The sequence below is a fragment of the Stegostoma tigrinum genome, chromosome 4 (assembly GCF_030684315.1).
Source record: "Stegostoma tigrinum isolate sSteTig4 chromosome 4, sSteTig4.hap1, whole genome shotgun sequence".
Taxonomy (NCBI): Eukaryota; Metazoa; Chordata; class Chondrichthyes; order Orectolobiformes; family Stegostomatidae; genus Stegostoma; species Stegostoma tigrinum.
This window is the reverse complement of record NC_081357.1, coordinates 87,653,708-87,672,135: the sequence shown is the minus strand read 5'-3', so window position 1 is coordinate 87,672,135 and position 18,428 is coordinate 87,653,708.

Genomic DNA, 18,428 nt, shown 5'->3' with positions numbered 1-18,428 from the left:
AGCCGTTACAGAACATTATTATATGTCAGGGTTATGGTCCAGTAACATCGAAGGAATGGCAATATATTTCCTGGTCAGAATGGTGATTAGTTTGGGGGGAAAATTGCAACTGGTGGGATTCCCAAGTATTTGGTGTTTTTATTCTAAGATGGTTGAGACTGCAGATTTTAATCTGCAATAAACATTGGTCTGGTCAGCAATGCCCTAATGACATGAAGAAAGAAAATACTTGACTTCAAAGACTCTTGGCAAAACCTAGCAAAAACAGAATCCAAGATAACAAAGTGTGAAGCTGGATGTACACAGCAGGCCAAGCAGCATCTCAGGAGCACAAAAAGCTGACGTTTCAGGCCTAGACCCTTCACCAGAGAGGGGAATGGGGAGAGGGTTCTGAAATAAATAGGGAGAGAGAGGGAGGCCCTCCCCGGACTGACCTATCCCCTCCCTACCTCCCCACCTATATTCTCCTCTCCACCTATCTTCTCCTCTATCCATCTTCGGTCCGCCTTCCCCTCTCTCCCTATTTATTTCAGAACCCTCTCCCCATTCCCCCTCCTTGAAGGGCCTAGGCCCGAAACGTCAGCTTTTGTGCTCTTGAGATGCTGCTTGGCCTGCTGTGTTCATCCAGCTTCACACTTTGTTATCTTGGATTCTCCAGCGTCTGCAGTTCCCATTATCTCTAAAAACAGAATCCATTGAGGTTAGTTACGTTGGCATAAGCTATACGGATCAAACTTTCAACAAGGTAGCAACTTGTGACTATATTGTTTTGGCATAAGTATTTTTCACGGTAATCAAAATTAAAGAGCGGCCAGATTGCATGAGTCAGCAAGGATTGAGAGGTAAAATCAAGCAGTAAAATAGCTAGTGAATGGTATACTTCATTATAAACAATTGGCAAATTCATATAGCACTTTAAGTATAGAAAGTATGACCAAGGAAAACCACTTCCTGTAATTAACAAGAAGAATCCACTGTTATTAACGATATCGTTTATTAGATGGTAGCAACTGGTTTCAGTTTAGATTGACACAATAGAGATTATTGCAGAAACTTTGATGAGGACCAAATGTTAGGTCTCAATTGTTCAAGATCTGAAAGCTTTTTGTCCACAAGCCCTCATGACATCATCATAGTAGATGGCACTCACAGTAATCCTCATTATGAACTCTCTCAAACACAGGTATAACAGTATCGGTTCTTTCAAAGAGCTGTTGGATGTTTGAGTTTGTAAACTCAGAAAACTGCTTGTCACCAGTGTTATCAACTCATTATGATTGATGAAAGTCTGAGGGAATTGAAGGTTCCCACTATCCATTTAAGCTCTCGCTGCCTTATTATACTTTGTTACCATAAGGATTGAAGCAGAAGTGAGCCATTCAGCCTTTGAATAACTTCCGCAATTTAATGAGATCATAGTTGATCTCATAACCCTCAACTCACTTTACTGGCATTTCTCCAAAACCCTTGATTCCCTTACTGATTAAACATTTGTGTATCTCAACCTTGAGTATTCTTAATAACTCAACATTTACAACCATCTGAGATAAAGAAATATATAGATTTGCTTCCCTCTGACAGCAAAAACGTTTCCTCATCTCTGTGTTAAATGGGCAACCCTTCATTCTGCAATGATGCCCTGTGGTCCTGAACATCCCACAAGGGTAACAACCTTTATCATGTACATGGTCAAATCTCCTAAGAATATTAATATGCTTCAATAAAGTCACAGCTCATTTCTCTAAACTTCAATGACTACAGGTTCAAACTATGTAACATCTCATAAGAAAATTTCATAATTTAAGGATTTGAGGACTAATAGCACCAGTGCACCCCCTATCACTTTAGCTACTTCCCTGCCTAAGGGACGTATTCGCTTTTAGCTCCATTAGTTTCCTTTGTACATTTTTGCTTGTGATAGTTACCATACTACATTTGTCAGTGTCAATTTGCCTTTTGATTAATTAATAATTTTGAAATACTTCTCATGTCTTCCATCATGAAGATTGATGCAAAGTATATATTCAACTCTCCTGTCAATTCCTGGCCCCCAATTATTATTTCTCCCATCTCATTCTCTAGGGACCTATGTTCTCTGAGACCACCAGTGTCTTTTTCATCTTGTATTTCTTACTTACATTCATCTTGATCCATAGTTTCTGAGCCAAGATCATTCCTTGCTATCATACTCATTCCATCCCACTCTACTAATTTCACCTCTAACCTTCCAGTCCATCCTTTCAAAGTGTCATAAAGCCCTGAAGATATAGTTCCCATCTTTGATGTCCTTGTAACCACAGCTTGCCATTAATTCGTTGATTTTGTCCGAAAACTTTGTGCATTTAGGTTACGATCCATTTTATCTTTCTTTCCTCTTTTGACCCTACTTGCTCCTGAGTTTTATGCTCCTGTCCCATCTTATCTTCCTCTGGCTAAAAGGTAAAGGTAAAGTTGCTATAGACTTATGAGACTACCAGGCTGGTCTCTCATCAGAGAGAGAGATGACTCGTTGTTGTTTAACTTAATGTCACCACAAGTTAGATGAGGGGAGAGGTTGAGAAGGAAAGTCCTTCATGATAACCTCAGCCACTGCAGAAACTGAACGCATACTGTTGGCATCACTCTGCAACACAAACCAGCCATGCAGCTAATTAAGCTAACCACTCCCACCCTCTACATACCCAGTCTGGGTATCACAAAGTTATAGTGGTACCACGTCACTCCTCAGCTAATGGGCAGGTGATGGGCGAGTGGTATTATTGCTAGGCTTTTCATCCAGAAACCCAGCTGATGTTCTGGGGACCTGGATTCAAATCCCACCATGGCAGATAGTGGAATTTGAATTAAAAAACAGTCTGAAATTAAGAATCTACTGATCATCATGAAATCATTGCCAATTGTTGGAAAAACCCAACTGGTTCATTAATGTCCTTCAATGAGAGAAATCTGCCACCCTCACCTGGTCTGGCCTACATGTGCCTCCAGACTAACAGCAATGTGGTTGACTCTCAAATGCCCTTTGAAATGGCCTAGCAAGCCACTTATATGTATTAATCACTACAAAGACCCAAAGAAATGAAAGTGGATGGTTTATCCAGCAGCGATCTAAGCACCGGAAGAGAAAATGCCACAAATAGCCCTGTCAACCCTGCAAAGTCCTCCTCACTAACATCTGGGGGTTAGCGCCAAAAGTGGGGGAGCTGTCACACAGACTAGTCAAGTAACAGCCTGATAAAATCATACTCGCAGAATCATACCTTACAGACAATGTCCCAGACACCACCATCACATCCCTGGATATGTCTGTCCCACTGACAGGACAGACCAGCAGAGGTGGCAGCACAGCAGTATACAGTCAGGAGGGCGTTGCTCTTGGAGTCCTCAACATTGACTCTGGATCCCATGAAACCTCATGGGTACACATTAAACATTGGCAAGGAATCCTCCTGTTGTTTCCCACATACCATCCTCCCTCAGCTGATGAAACAGTACTCTTCAATGTGGAACAACATTCAGAGGAAGCACTAAGGATGGCAAGGCCAAAAGAATGTACTCTGGGTGGGGGATTTCAATGTCCACCACCAAGACGAGCTAGGCAGCAGTACTACTGATCAAGCTGGTCGGGCCATAAAGGACATAGCTGCTCGACTGGATCAGCACCAAGTGGTGAGGGAACCAACAAGAGGGAAAAACATACTTGACCTCATCCATACTAATCTGTCAGCTGCAGTCGAATCTGCCCATGACAGAATCGGTAAAAAAGATCATTGCACAGTCCTTCTGGAGAGGAAGTCCCGCCTTCACATTGAGAACAACTTCCATTGGATTGTGTGGCATTATCACCATGCTAAACGGGACAGACTTCACAAAATCTAACAACTCAAGACTGGGCGTTATTAGCCATCAAAAGCAACAGAATTGTCCTCTAGCACAATCTGTAACTTCATGGCCAGGCATATCCCCACTCAACCATGACCATCAAACCAGGGAATCAACGCTGGTTCAATGAAGAGTGCAGGAGGGCATGCCAGGAGCAGCACCATACATACTTGAAGATGAGGCATTAAGCTGGTGAAGGCACCAAACAGGACTACTTGCACATTAAACAGAGAAAGCAGCAAGTGAGAGAGACAGCTAAGCAATTCCACAATCAATGGATCACATAAAAGCTCTTCAGTACTGTCACATCCAGTCGTGAATGGTGGTGGACAATTAAACAACTCACTGGAGGAAGAATCTCCACAAATATCCCCAATCTCAATGATGGAAGAGTCCAGTACATCAGTGCTAAAGATAAGACTGAAGCATTTGCAGCAATCTTCAGCCAGAAGTGCTGAGTGGATGATGCATCTCGGTCTCCTGCAGTCGTCAATGGCATTACAGATAACAGTCTTCAATCAATTCAATTCACTCCACGTGATATCAAGAAACGGTTGGAGACATTGGATACTGCAAAGGCTACAAGCCCTGAAAACATTACGGCAATAGTACTGAAGACTTGTGCACCAGAACTTGCTGCTCCCCTAGCCAAGCTGTTCCAGTACAGTCACAACACTGGTATTTATCTGGCAATGTGGAAAATTGCCCAAGTATGTCCTGTACACAAAAAGCAGGACAGATCCAACCCGACCAATTACCGCCCCCATCTGTCTACTCTCGATCATTAGTAAAGTGATGGAAGGTGTCATCAACAGTGCTGTCAAGCAGCACCTGCTCAGGAATAACCTACTCAGTGACATCCAGTTTGTGTTCCGCCAGGACCACTCAACTCCTGATCTCATTACAACCTTTGTTCAAACATGAACAAACGACCTGAATTCCAGAGGTGAGATGAGAGTGACAGCCCTTGAAATCTAGGCTCCATTCAACAGACTATGGCATCAAAGAGCCCTAGCAAAACTGGAATCAATGAGTATTGGTGATTGGAGTCATACCTGACACATAGGAAGATGGACGTGGTTGCGAGCTGTCAATCATCCCAGCTCCACGAGATCTCTGCAGGAGTTCCTCAGGATAGTGTCCTAGGCACAATCATATTTAGCTGCTTCATCAATGACCTTCACTCTGTTATAATTCAGAAGTGGGGATGTTTGCCAATGATTGCACAATGTTCAGCACCATTTGTGACTCATCAGACAATGAAGCAGTCCAAGTTCACATGCAACAAAATCTGGACAATATCCGGGCTTGGGCTAACAAGTGGCAAGTGACATTTGCCCCACGCAAATGCCAGGCTGTGACCATCACCAATAAGAGACAATCTAACCACCATCCCTTGACATTCAACGGTGCTACCATCACTGAAACCCCATTATCAACATTCTGGGGGTTACCATTGACCAGAAACTCAACTGGACTCACCACATTAACACAGTGGCTACCAGAGCAGGCTATAAGAAGCTAGGAATACTGCAGCGAATAACTCAACTCCTGACTCCTCAAAGCCTGCCCAGCATCGACTAGGCACAAGTCAGGAGTGTGATGGCGTGCAGCCCCAATAACACTCAAGAAGCTTGACACCATCCAGGACAAAGCAGTCTGCTTGATTGGCATTATATCCACAAGTATTCACTCCGTCCACCACTGATACTCAGTAGCAGCAACGTGTACCACCTACAAGATGTACTGCAGAAATTCACCAAAGATCCTCAGGCAGCACCTTCCAAACCCATGAACACTTCCATTTAAAGGACAAGGGCGTCAGATATATGGGAATACCACCACCTCCAAGTTCCCCTCCAAGTCACCCACTATCCTGACTTGGAAAGACATCACTGTTCCTTCACTGTTGCTGGGTCAAAATCCTGGAATTCCCTCCCTGATAGCATTGTAGGTCAACCAGCAGCAGGAGGACTGCAATGGTTCAAGTAGGCAGCTCATCCACCACCTTCTCAAGGGCAACTAGAGATGGGCAAGAAATGCTGGCCAGCCAGTGACACTCACATCCTGCAAATACATAGAAAAAAATCTACCTCTCTATTGAAGGAATATTCTTTGGACACCTGCATATACAAATCAGACTGCATCTTTGAATCAACACGAGGATGTCTTCTTTTGCTCTAAGTTGTCTTATTTTTCTGCATCTAGTTATTCTGATACACTCTGTTTTTATATTCATATGACTTCAATCAAACCTAAGCTCCACTTTCTTTATTGCCATCTATAATGTTCAATGTTTTTATGCCCAAACACATGCGAAATCATTAATATTAACGCTGCACTGCTATTTACTTGAAGCCAATGCTGATCTTCTTGTTTGTTGACAAGTAATTGAGATTACGAATGGCCCCACAGCAGCTGCCAAAATTTACGACTTTACACACATCATGAGATGAATTGGAAAGCGTAGACCTGGAAACAGAATGACATTTGACACAAAAAGAGAGAAACTACGTTTATTGTTGAATATTGTAAGGAAACACTCAGGAACCAAACAACTGTTAAAAAAGAGAATATTCTGTTTATCTGCAGCAGTAATGAGAATTGTTTTGTCACTTTGTTGTTGTTGCAAACACCGGGAATTCAACAAGGATCTCAGTATATTACATTGTAAAGAAGTTCTCTCTGTGCAGCGTGGCAAGACTTTTCAATAATGTGGGAGGCAAGACTTTTCAATAATGTGGGAAATAGCTTCAGATGACAATGAAGTCTGTCAAATCTTTAGGAGATGGTAAGAGGGACTATGGGGTAGTGGGGGAAGTGCAAGGAAAGAGCAATGGAGATTAAAAGATGCAGAAATGATTAATGCAAATAGCAACATGTATTGTTATCCAATTGAACCACTGCAGAATTTTGGCAGGAGTTCAAAAGCAAAGTTTGCACACTTGCTTGCACTCTGTATGAGTGGAACAGATCAGCAGCTGTGTGGGGATCATAAGACTGTCCTGACTGTCTGACTGCCTGTTATCCATAGTTGCAAGACTACAGATGCTATTAATCCTCCGCCTCAGAATCAGATGCAAGGTCAAAGTTACATTAGTATCTGAAAAAATTAGTTTGCAGTCGACTTATGAAGGGGATGGATTTCCCTCAACATTCTCAGTGTTCCTACTTTATTTTGCAAATCAGTAGGCTTTCTGCATTTAATGGCCTTAGTTACAAAAGAATTATGCTGAAAAATCACTTGCCAAGCAGTTGTCATAATCCTTTGTAATATTAAGTCACAAGAATGTGGAGGATATCAAAAAGAAAGCATCATGAAAGCAGTTTCTGATGCAAGGTCAAAGGAAAAGTTTTATTTTGCTCTTTCAGTTCTTGATTTGTCTTTCCGTCTGAGCAGCATTTTCCATGTCATTTAAGCAAGCTAACTATAACAAATGTTTTAGACTAAAGGGCAAAGCAACCTGTTCAAAATACTGAAAATCGCTCTTACCATTTTGCAGAATAAGCACAAATCTAATGCACATGCCTCAGAATCACAGAACCTATTAAAATGCAGAAGACTATTCAGCCCATCCTGTCTTTACAGATATGAATGAACAGCATGAATCTACTAAGTGTGTAAATGGTCACATAGTAAGGGCGGGGTGGGGGGATGGTGGTGTTCAGTTTAGCTCAGTTCGCTGTTTGGTTTGCAAAGCAGTATAATGCCAACAGTGTGGGTTCAACTCGCATCACTGGTTGAGGCTACCATAAAGGACGGTCCTTCTCAACCTCTCCCTTTGCCTGAGGTATGACAGCTATCAGGTTAAGTCACCACCAGCTGTCTCTCTCTAATAAGAGAGCAGCCAACATTTTGGTAAGATTATCGCGTCATGATACATGTAGGAATATGATCAATTGAAATAAATAAAAGCAAAATACTGTAAATTCTGCATTACACAAATGGAAACAAACCTTCTGAGTTTCTCTAGTGCTTACTGTTTTTACTCAGTTCAGGCAATTTAGGTGTATAAAATTACATTTCCTATGAATTAGAAGATGTTTATTCACTGAGCTTCTATTGTAGGTTTAAGGCTCAAAACCTGAAAAATATACATCTTTTGATAGAATTATACAGTCATTGCGTGTAACAGGAGCATTCCCCTTTTAAATCAAAGCAATAGCCTTGTATTTGCTTGACAGGTGGATGCAGGAAGTGGACATTGGGTGAAGTTGATTTGTAACATGGGCTGGGTTTTCATCTAGCCGTATTTATGATGAGATTAATGCTAACATCAGAGTTTTAGTGATTAATGACAGCTTGATGTGGATTGGTATTTGGTATGGAGACCAAAGCCCTGGGTGTTGCAGTTCAACGGGGTGGGTCCCAGTATTCGCAGTTTCCTTTCTGAACAGAAACCAATAATTATTTACTTTATTTTAAAAGGTGTTTATTTAGATTTCATAAGCAACCTGTCTTTTAAACTAGTGAAAAGGTCATCATTTTTTATTATGGTTTTTTTTATTGAATATGCAATAACATACATACAGAACAATTACACAGTTTTGAGACAGACCACTTTCATCTAAAACAAACCCTCCACTGTCTTCTGGCTCACACTAGAGAACATTGAATACAGACTTTGCAGCAAGTGCTTGTTCAGGAAACATGGCTGCCAAGTTTAGATTTTTGACTCAATGGTTGTTTGTAACAGATGATTTTGAAGCTGTGGCACTGTGAGCCTGAATCTAAAGTGGAATGCTGTTTTAGAAATATAGAGATATAACTGTTACCATTAGGAAAGGATGGCGAATGCAGCAAAAGGTTCAATCATGACTTCAATAGCCAGTCACTCAAGCGATCCAAATATAATTTTTTAACTGATGTGAAAAACCCCCAGTGATTTCAGTCATTCTTCAAGATATAACCAAACAATTTCAGGAGAATATATCATCTAAGTTAGCTTGCTACAAAGGAGTGTGTTTTCTCCCTGAAATGATTGAATTAGCCAAATTCTATGACAGTTCTTCTGGATTTGAGTCCAATCTACCAAGTACCAGAATGAGGCCTCAGAAAGTCTTGATCCTTTCCCTATGCGTATTCATGGCTTGACCTATCAGCACCGGCAACAAATCTCTTTCCCATATACAATGATGTATTACAAGAGCATGCTGAAAGCTCAAAGGGATTTATGACTGCAAGGACAGAGAGGAGATTTTCCCACGGATTCATGAACTGTAATTAACCTTCTACCTAAATCTCGACTAATTGCGAATCAATATTGCAAATGTGTAATTTCTAACTGGCTTCCTTTGACTTTCAATGATACTCCCATCACCATATCCTGTACCGTTAGCATTTGGGAAGTTGTCATTAATCAGAAACTAAACTGGACCAGCTATACAAATAAGCTGACTATAGGAGCAGTTCAGACATCGGATGTTTTGTGGCAAGTAACGTATCGCCTGACTCCCCAGAACCTGTTCCCCATTTACAAGGCACTATTCAGGATTACAATGAAATATATTATGCTTGCCTGCTTGACAGCAACTCCAACACTGTCACGCTCATTCACGATAAAGCATCAAATGTTTAAGATGTGGTGAATGAGAGGAATTTACTGGATAAATTCCTCTGCACTTGAGAGCTGAATGTTGACCAAGACTCTGTGGAAAACCTTCCAACACTTTTTCAAAATGACTCAAGTGAATTTTGTTGATTACACAATAAAGGAGATGTGACCCAGGTGCTTCATTTGAAAATTCACATCTTCGATGCTGGAATGCTAATTTTCTAGATTTTTCACTCGTCTCCAGGGAGGGTCATTAACTTTTGACTTAGGAGCAAGAAGGCTGCTAACTGAGCAGCAGATTTGAAGTAATTTTTCATAGTAGCTTAAAATCACGATTTTCAAAAGATTGTAACTAATGCCTACAAAACTCAAACATGTTGGATCAGTTTTTTCAGATGTACCAGATTGATACTGTCAGAAAGTTCCAGGTTTAACCTTTCAAGGAACATGGTAAAATTTGAGATGGGAGTGTTAGAGATTTTAATTGCTGGATGGTTGAAGGTAGGAAAGGCCTTTTCAATTCAACATTTCTGTATATGCCCCAACAGAAATTCACTTACATGTCACCAGTCAAGTAAGAGTCAGTGGGAGGCAGTTGCCATCTGCTGACATTTTGGATTACCTTGCATGCTTTGCTCGAAAATATTTAAGTGCAGGGTGAAGCAGAAGCATTGGAAGATTTGCTCAGAAGGGATCAACATTGAAGGAAGGCTGAAATCAATTTTGAGACACTTACTTTTCAATTGGGAACAGGAGCTGAGACACCTCACCTGTGAGAAGTTGGTCTTCTTAACCAAGGTGGGAATAGGAACACTGAAGTCAGCAGGAGAAGGGCCATACCAGGAGTCAGGGCCTGCAATTCATCAAACATGTATGAGCAGATATCAAGTCAGTAAATGATCAAGGCTCCACTGTGTTGCCATTTCCATGCTTAAAGGAGCTTCTTCTTCCCAGGTCTGGTCTCACAGTAACAGTAACGGCTATTTGGATGAGATTCCAGGTAATGGTGAGGAATGTATGATAGCCCAGCAGCACATTGAAGGCAACTGAAAGATATATTCGGCACATCGGGAGACAGCAAGCTTCATTTATGTAACATTGTTCACAACCTTGGGAAGTCACAAAATGAGAATCACAGAAGTGCAATGGTACAGAAGGAGGCCATGCAGTCTAACATGCATACTCCAGAAAGCCCAAAGAGATTAGCCCAGTCCACTAGTTACTGTTGCTATGAAAAAACATACAATCAATATGCGTGTAGCAAGATGCCAGAAACAAAATTATGCAAATAATTAGATAAGATGCAGACTGAATGACCATTTTGTAGAAAACCTGCATTCTGTCAATAAATTATGAGCTTCCAGTAGCCTGCTACTTCAACACATCACCATGTTCCCTGTCTAAAATTTCTGTATCAGGCCTGCTGCAGTGCTCCAGTGATGATCAGCACAAGCTGCAAGAACAGCATCTCATTTTCAACTTGAGGGGCCTTGCAATCTTCAGGACTAAATATCCTGTTCAAAAATTTTAGGGACTGAAAACCCTCTCCTCTGCCCTTTCCCCACTCCCACAACCTAGGCCCTGTCATGATGTAAACTTCTTTCAACACAGCCTACCCAATTTTGCCTACTCATTGTCTCCATTATCAGACTTTCTTTTTCCCTGGCTTACTATCAACCATTCTTTTGTATGACTTCCTTTTTTTGTAGAAACTCTACCGTGTGGAAACAGGCCATTCAGCCCAACTTGTCCACACCGCCCCTCCAAAGAGCATACTACACAGATCCATTTCCCCACCCCTGCATTTCCCTTGTCTAACCCAAACATCCCTGGGCCCTATGGGCAATTCAGCGTAGCTGATCCACCTACCCTGCACATCTTTGGGCTATGGGAGGAAACCGGAGCACCTGGGGGAAACCCATGCAGACACGGGGAGAATGTATCAGGGATAATGGGAACTGCAGATGCTGGAGAATCCAAGATAATAGTGTGTAGCTGGATGAACTCAACAGGCCAAGCAGCATCCCAGGAGCACAAATGCTGACGTTTTGGGCCTCTGATGAAGGGTCTAGGCCTGAAACATCAGCTTTTGTGCTCCTGAGATGCTGCTTGGCCTGCTGTGTTCATCCAGCTTCACACTTTATTAACGAGGAGAATGTGCAAACTCCACACAGTCGCCCAAGGCTGGAATCGAACTCGGGTCCCTGGCACTGTGAGGCAGCAGCGCTAAGCACTGAGTCACCGTGCTGCCTTTCCTTCTCTTGCTCTCTTTGACTCTATCCCTACCCACCCACTCACTCATTCCCCATCCCCCCCTCGTACTCCTGAATCCCTCCCAAACTAACCATATCTCTGTCTTCAGCATAAATACTACCTTTTTCCAGCTATTTTCGGTTCTGAAGAGTGACCAGACTTGAAGCACTAACTCTGCTTTCTTCTCACAGACTGCATCAGGTGTGCTGAGTTTCTCCAGCAATTTCTGTTTTTGTTAATCATGTGCTGCTTGAGGGCTAAGTATTGCCTGGGACACTGCAGAGAGCTCACTATTCTTCTTTGTAACCATGCATTGAGAGTGGTTTCATTCTCCTGAATGATCAGACAAGGCTCTGGTTTTGCCTGTCACCTAAAAGATGCCAGCTTGTTCAACACTGCATTAATAAAGCAACGTAGATTTTACAGCTGATTCTTCGTGACTGGACATGAACCCACGACCTTCTGAAGTGAAACTAAGGATATGGCACTCTGATCAACAATGGAGTTCATTAGCACAAGTAAAAATTGTATGTAAATTTATTATAGATATCTAGCTTCCCTTTCAAAAGAACATGCCCAAATGTTGAATGATACTTGATAACATTGATTACAAGAAATAACACAAAATAGAGGATTTGTTCAAGTTGGTTGTCAGGTCACAGTCAAAATCTGGAGATTAGCTGTCCAAAGTCAGAATACCTTCAAACTTAAGAATGACACAAGTTTTCATGTCAGAGATTATAATTATGGAAGCAAAGTCACAGTTATTAGCATTTTAAGAAGAATATATTGGAAAAGACATACATTTAGTCTAGACAACCTTGTCAGGGAAACAATGACATTATAAGCCATTCCATTCATTCTGGCAGGTGGATAGGTCTATCTATTCCTTGTTAAACATTTGTCTCAGTTAAATTGATGAACTCATTACAATGATATTATTTGAGCTGAATATTAAGATGGTGAGCAGAATGGGAAGAATGCATTTAGAGGGTCTGCTTTCATCACAGCATAATATATTAATTTTATGAGAAAGATTTTGTTTTTTTTTCTCCATTAGAATATTTAACCCCACATCTACAGCTAGCCAACAATATAAGCCTTTGGAGAACAGGATTCGCAAATAATATCAGGACTGATGGAAAATAGATGAAAAACGAATTAGTTATGGTCCAACTGTGTAGTTGGCGCAATACTCAGTTTAACAAAGTGATTCGTGCTCTTTTGCCTTGGTGACTAGATTCTGATTAAAAGAAGGTGCCTCAAAATCAGCAGGAGCAACAAATAATGCTGTTAGTTCTCAGTGAATACACCCATTATTCTACCTTTATTGCCAGCGTGGTGTGAGCAACAAGAAAAGCTTACTTTGCAGGAAGCTTCCAATGTCAGTACATTACTGTTGAACTGTACCAGATGAGGACTAATTTAGACCTTGAAGTTATTTCCTGGTTGCTTGTCTCAACAAGTTGCCCACCTGTTTAATCCATTATGGTTCAATATTAGTAGCCACCCGAGTGAAAATTATGGAGACGAGCATGGTTCTTAATTTTTTTAGTGTGTGCGTATTTCACAGAGAAATGAATCATTCAAAATGTCCCTTTGTATCAGAACATCTTAGAATAAATGAAATCAGGATCAACAGCAGCTGAACTGGCAAATTTGATTGTATTGCACAAGGCTTTCTATCGGTTTCACCAGGGATAATGTGGGATGCATTGCAAATTTGCATAAGACACTTACAGAAAACACACCCAAGTCATTGCCAAATGTTGGATTCCAGCAAGGAATACAATTTGGGCTTCTGAATAGTTTCGTCAGTTTGAAATGTGCTACCAAAATAATGGTGAGGCAAATGTATTATGTTTTACAATGCTCCTTATATTTTATGCATAAACAATACAGCACCTTTATATGCAGAGCAAATGTACAGCCAAAATTTAAAAACTGCTGTTAGTGCTAGGTGACTTGTTTTGCAAAAATAGTTGCTTGCTGTTGAAACACATACATCAATGTGTTCATCCTTGTACAGTGAATATAAAGGTAAATTAGCCCTAAACGTTATTTCAAACCATTTCAAAATAGAGTTTTAGCTATCAAGCAGCCTCTCTAGCACTGAAAATTAACTATTGCAGGCCAGGAGTCTTACAATATTAGGTATCAATTGCTGTTTGTTAAAAAAAAACCTGTGGCTATTTGCAAAGCAAACTACCATTGCCACGAAATGGGCGATAGCAAGATTAACATATCATGAGCACGCTTTGCGAATCTCCGATCACTGTTGTTATTTATAGAATCATGAATTATTCACAATTTAAATAATTGTGAGCACCACTCCCTATGCATGCGCACCACATTAATTTTAATCATCAGGAGATGTGGGTGTTTCTGCCTAAACCCATCTTTCTACATCTTGTTCTGGATAGTTTTATACAGCCATTTCAGAGGATATTTAAAAGTCAACCACATTGATGTGAGTCTGAGTCATATGTAGATCAGATCAGGGAAAAGTGGCAGATTTCATTCCTTAAAGGGTATCAATGAAGTAGATTTTTTTTCTGACGATCAACAGAAGTTGGTCCATTAGGCCAGCTTTTAACTCCGTTTTATTTTTTGAATTCAAAGTTCACCATCTGCCATGACAGAATTCAAATCTGTTCCCAGAACAATAGACTGCAATTCTGGATTATTAGTCCAGTGACATTACTGTTATGCCACTGTCTTCATTATTCAAAGAGTCACATTCCCTACCCTCCTCCAACTGAGTCTTATTGATTTTGCCCTCAGCAGTTTTAAAATCTGTACCTCTCCTTTATCACCATTACCACTGCTTGTGCTCTGGACACTTCAAAATCTATCCCAGTTACTCCTTCTCCCATCTGTCAACAAATAAAAACTAGCAACTTCTGCTCAATTACCAAAGAACGGTCATACTGAGTTTGAAATATTAAATCTGTTTCTCCACTGATGCTGCCAGACTCGCTGAGTTTCTCCAGTCTTCTCTGATTTTACATCTGAAGTGGTTCACTGTGCTACTTTTTTTTTATAAATTCCAGGTGGACATGTGAACAGATCAATGAGAGTGGAGAGAGCAGTTTATAAATAATCCAACATTCCTGGCTTTATTAATAGAGCCAGGGACTATAAGAGCAAGGAGATGGTATTGAATTTATACAAGACATTTGTTACACCCCAGCTAGTGTATTGTGTTCCATTCTGCGTACCACTTTAACTAAACAGAGGTGAAGGCATTGGACAGAATACAGATGCAATTTACAAGAATGTTTCTAGGAATGAGAAATTGCAGTTATGAGGATGGATTTGAAAATTTGAGACTGTTCTCAGTGGAGCGGAAAAGCTGAGAGATTTCATGGGGGTTTTCAAAATCATGAGTGGGCTGAATAGAGTCACCAGAGAGAAGCTTTTCCCAACTAGAGAAAAAAGAATGAGAGGGCATAGATGTAAAACGTGATGTGCAAATAAAAAGCAAGCATAACATGAAAAGAGAAAACAATTTACTCACTGAGTAGTTAAGTTATGGAATGCACAGCGTCAGGAGAAGGCAGGTTCAATTGAGGTATTCAAGAGAGCATTGGATGATTATTTGATTATAAATGGTGTAGAGACATATAGAGAAAAGGCAGGAGATCAGCATTAGGTAACAGAACTGTTGCAAGAATAATGGGCATAATTTATCACATGATAGCAATCAGGTATGAGTTACATTGTTATAGCTAATGTTACAAAAGCTATGAGGAGACCTGGACAGCAAATTTATCACTAAGAGATAGCAATTACTGTCCTTGATCCTGAATACTACTCATCTATTGGATAGAACAATTTTTAATAGAAGGATAACCTTCTAGGAGAATCTGATCCATTGTTACAACTTTGTGATTATAGTGATTTACAAGCAGAACTAATTTGAGAAAGAAATGTCATCAGAATTTCTGTTTCATCTGTTCAGATATACCACAATGAAAACAGGATCTGATAGTGGGAAGAATTATCCAGACAATGGTGGAAGCTGAAATCCGCAAAAAGTCCTACAAGTTAATGACAGGAATTGAGCAATTTAACTCAAGATGTGCATCAGAATTTGGCAACTTTCTTAGGTATTAAAAGACTTAAGCATTACCTTCTAAGTCAATGTGAGACAAATTTAAATTCTTGGTTCTGGAAGTTACTGGTTCAGTTGAGGAGTTAACCAATCACATCAATAGAAATAATGTATAGCCTTATCCTGCTAATGCAATTTCTATAAAACAGTGACATTGCCAGAAAACCTGCAAGAGTCAAAAGCACGGCTAAACTGCAGAATTAATAATGATGATATATCCAAAGGTGTTAACACCTTCAGCATGTATCTTTTAATGAAAATTCAGAATACCCTTATTAGAACACATTATTTTACAATCAAAAACCACCTTTGGATGAAATGTCTCAACTTTTCTTAATAATAAAAACTCATCTGAACTAGATATGAATATGATGAAACAGCTTAGAGATTATCCACCAAGTTAAAATTTGACGCAGTCACTCTGATAACTGAGAAAATTCCCTGGTTGAAGTGGATGAAACTGTAGGTTTTTGATGAAGAACTGAATGATACAAGTAGAATGCCACTTTTTATCAAACAATTCTTAAAATAGAGACTAATATGATGTGGAACTGGTGTATGTCATTGGAAACCAACACTTCCTACTTCTCAGTAGAAAAACATACTTTGCTCTTAAAATTTTGCAGGATGCGGAATACCCTCAACCGAATACCAGGGATCAATGTAACTTGACTGAACACAAAGGGAACTTCATAGGTCTCAAAACATTGTTTGCTGAACCTAAGAGAAAATATATACCACTCCAGATTAACTGCATCATTGTCTTACAAAATTTCATGACTATGAAGGATTTATATGTATTTGGAAAGGCAGTAATGATTAGGGGCAGTCAAAATAGGCTTTGTGCATGGGAACTCATGTCTCACTAACAAGATTGAGTTTTTGAAGAAGTGACAAAGAGGACTGATGAAGACTGAGCAGTGAATATTGTCTGTATGGGCTTCAGTAAGGCATTTGTCAAGGTTCTGCATATTAGACTGTTTAACAAAGGTTAGATCAAATTGAATACAGGGAGAACTTACAAGACAGAGGGTGATGGTGGAGAGTTGCTTTTCAGATTTTAGTTATGTGACCAGCAGTGTGCCGCAAGTATTTGTGCTGGGTCCACAGCTTTTTGTCATTTATATAAATAATTTTGATGTGAATATAGGAGGTATGGTTCGTGAGTTTGCCAATGGCACAAAAATTGGTGATGTAGTGGGCAGCCTAGAAAGTTACCACAGTGTACAATGCAACCTCGATAAGATGGGCCAGTAGGTTGAAGATTGGCAGATGGAATTCAATCTAGATAACTGTGAGGTGCTACATTTCAGGAAGACGAATCAGGGCAAGGCTTATAGACTTAATAGTATGGACATGGGAAGTGTTGCGAAGCAAAGAGACCTTGAAGTTCTTTACGCAGAGAGTTGTGAGAGCATGGAATGCGTTGCCAGCAGCAGTTGTGGAAGCAAGGTCATTGGGGTCATTTAAGAGACTGCTGGACATGTATATGGTCACAGAAATTTGAGGGTGCATACATGAGGATCAATGGTCGGCACAACATTGTGGGCTGAAGGGCCTGTTCTGTGCTGTACTGTTCTATGTTCTATGTTCTATGAAGTGCAGGTTCATATTTCTTTGAAAGTAGAGTCCCAGGTAGACTGCGTACTGAAGGTGGCATGTGGTATGCCTTGATTTATTAGTCAGTACATTGAATGGAGGACTCGGGAGATTATGTTGCAGCTGTACAGGTCACAGGTTAGGCTCATTTTAGAACTCTGCATTCAATTCTGGTCTCCATACTACAGGAAAGATGTTGCTAAACCTGAAAGGGTTCAGAAAATATTTATAAGGATGTTGCCAGGGTTGGAGAGTGTGAGCAATAGGGAGAGGCTGAATAGGCTGGGACAATTTTCCTTGGAGCATCCGAGGCTGAGATGTGGCATTATGGAGCTTTGTAAAATCATGAGAAACATGGATAGGGTGAATAGCCAAGGTATTTTCCCTGGGATGAGGGAGTTCAAAACTAGAGGGCATATGTTTAAGGTGAGAAGAGAAAAATTTAAAAGGGACCTAAGGGGCAACTTTTTCAGGATGACGTGAGTATGGAACGAACTGCCAAAGCAAGTGGTGGAAGCTGGTACAATCACAACTTTTAAAAGGCATCTGGATGGATATATGAATTGGAAAGGTTTAGAGGAATATGGGCCAAATACTGGAAAATGGGACTAGATTAATTTAGGATATCTGGTTGGCATGGACGAGTTGAACTGAAGAGTCCGTTTCTGTGTTGTGTATCACTATGACTTTATGAATAAGCAACCAGAGGGTTCTACTGAATTCACAAGTTTGAGTGAACTATTCAATGGTTTCCAACCATGGATATCTTCTCAAAATCTGTTCATCCAAGTTGTACAACATCACAAATACCAAAGGTTTGTTATGGATTTTTGAAAGTCAGTTTAGAGATGTGGAATAATCAATACCAAAGAAACTCAGTTAGCATGATTATCATAGACTCATAGAGTGACACAGCATGAAACAGGTCATTTGGCCCAAAGTGGTCCATTCTGACCATGGTGCCCACTCAGTTAGTTCCAATTGTCTGCATTTGATCCCTATCCCTTTAAACCCTTCCTCAGCAT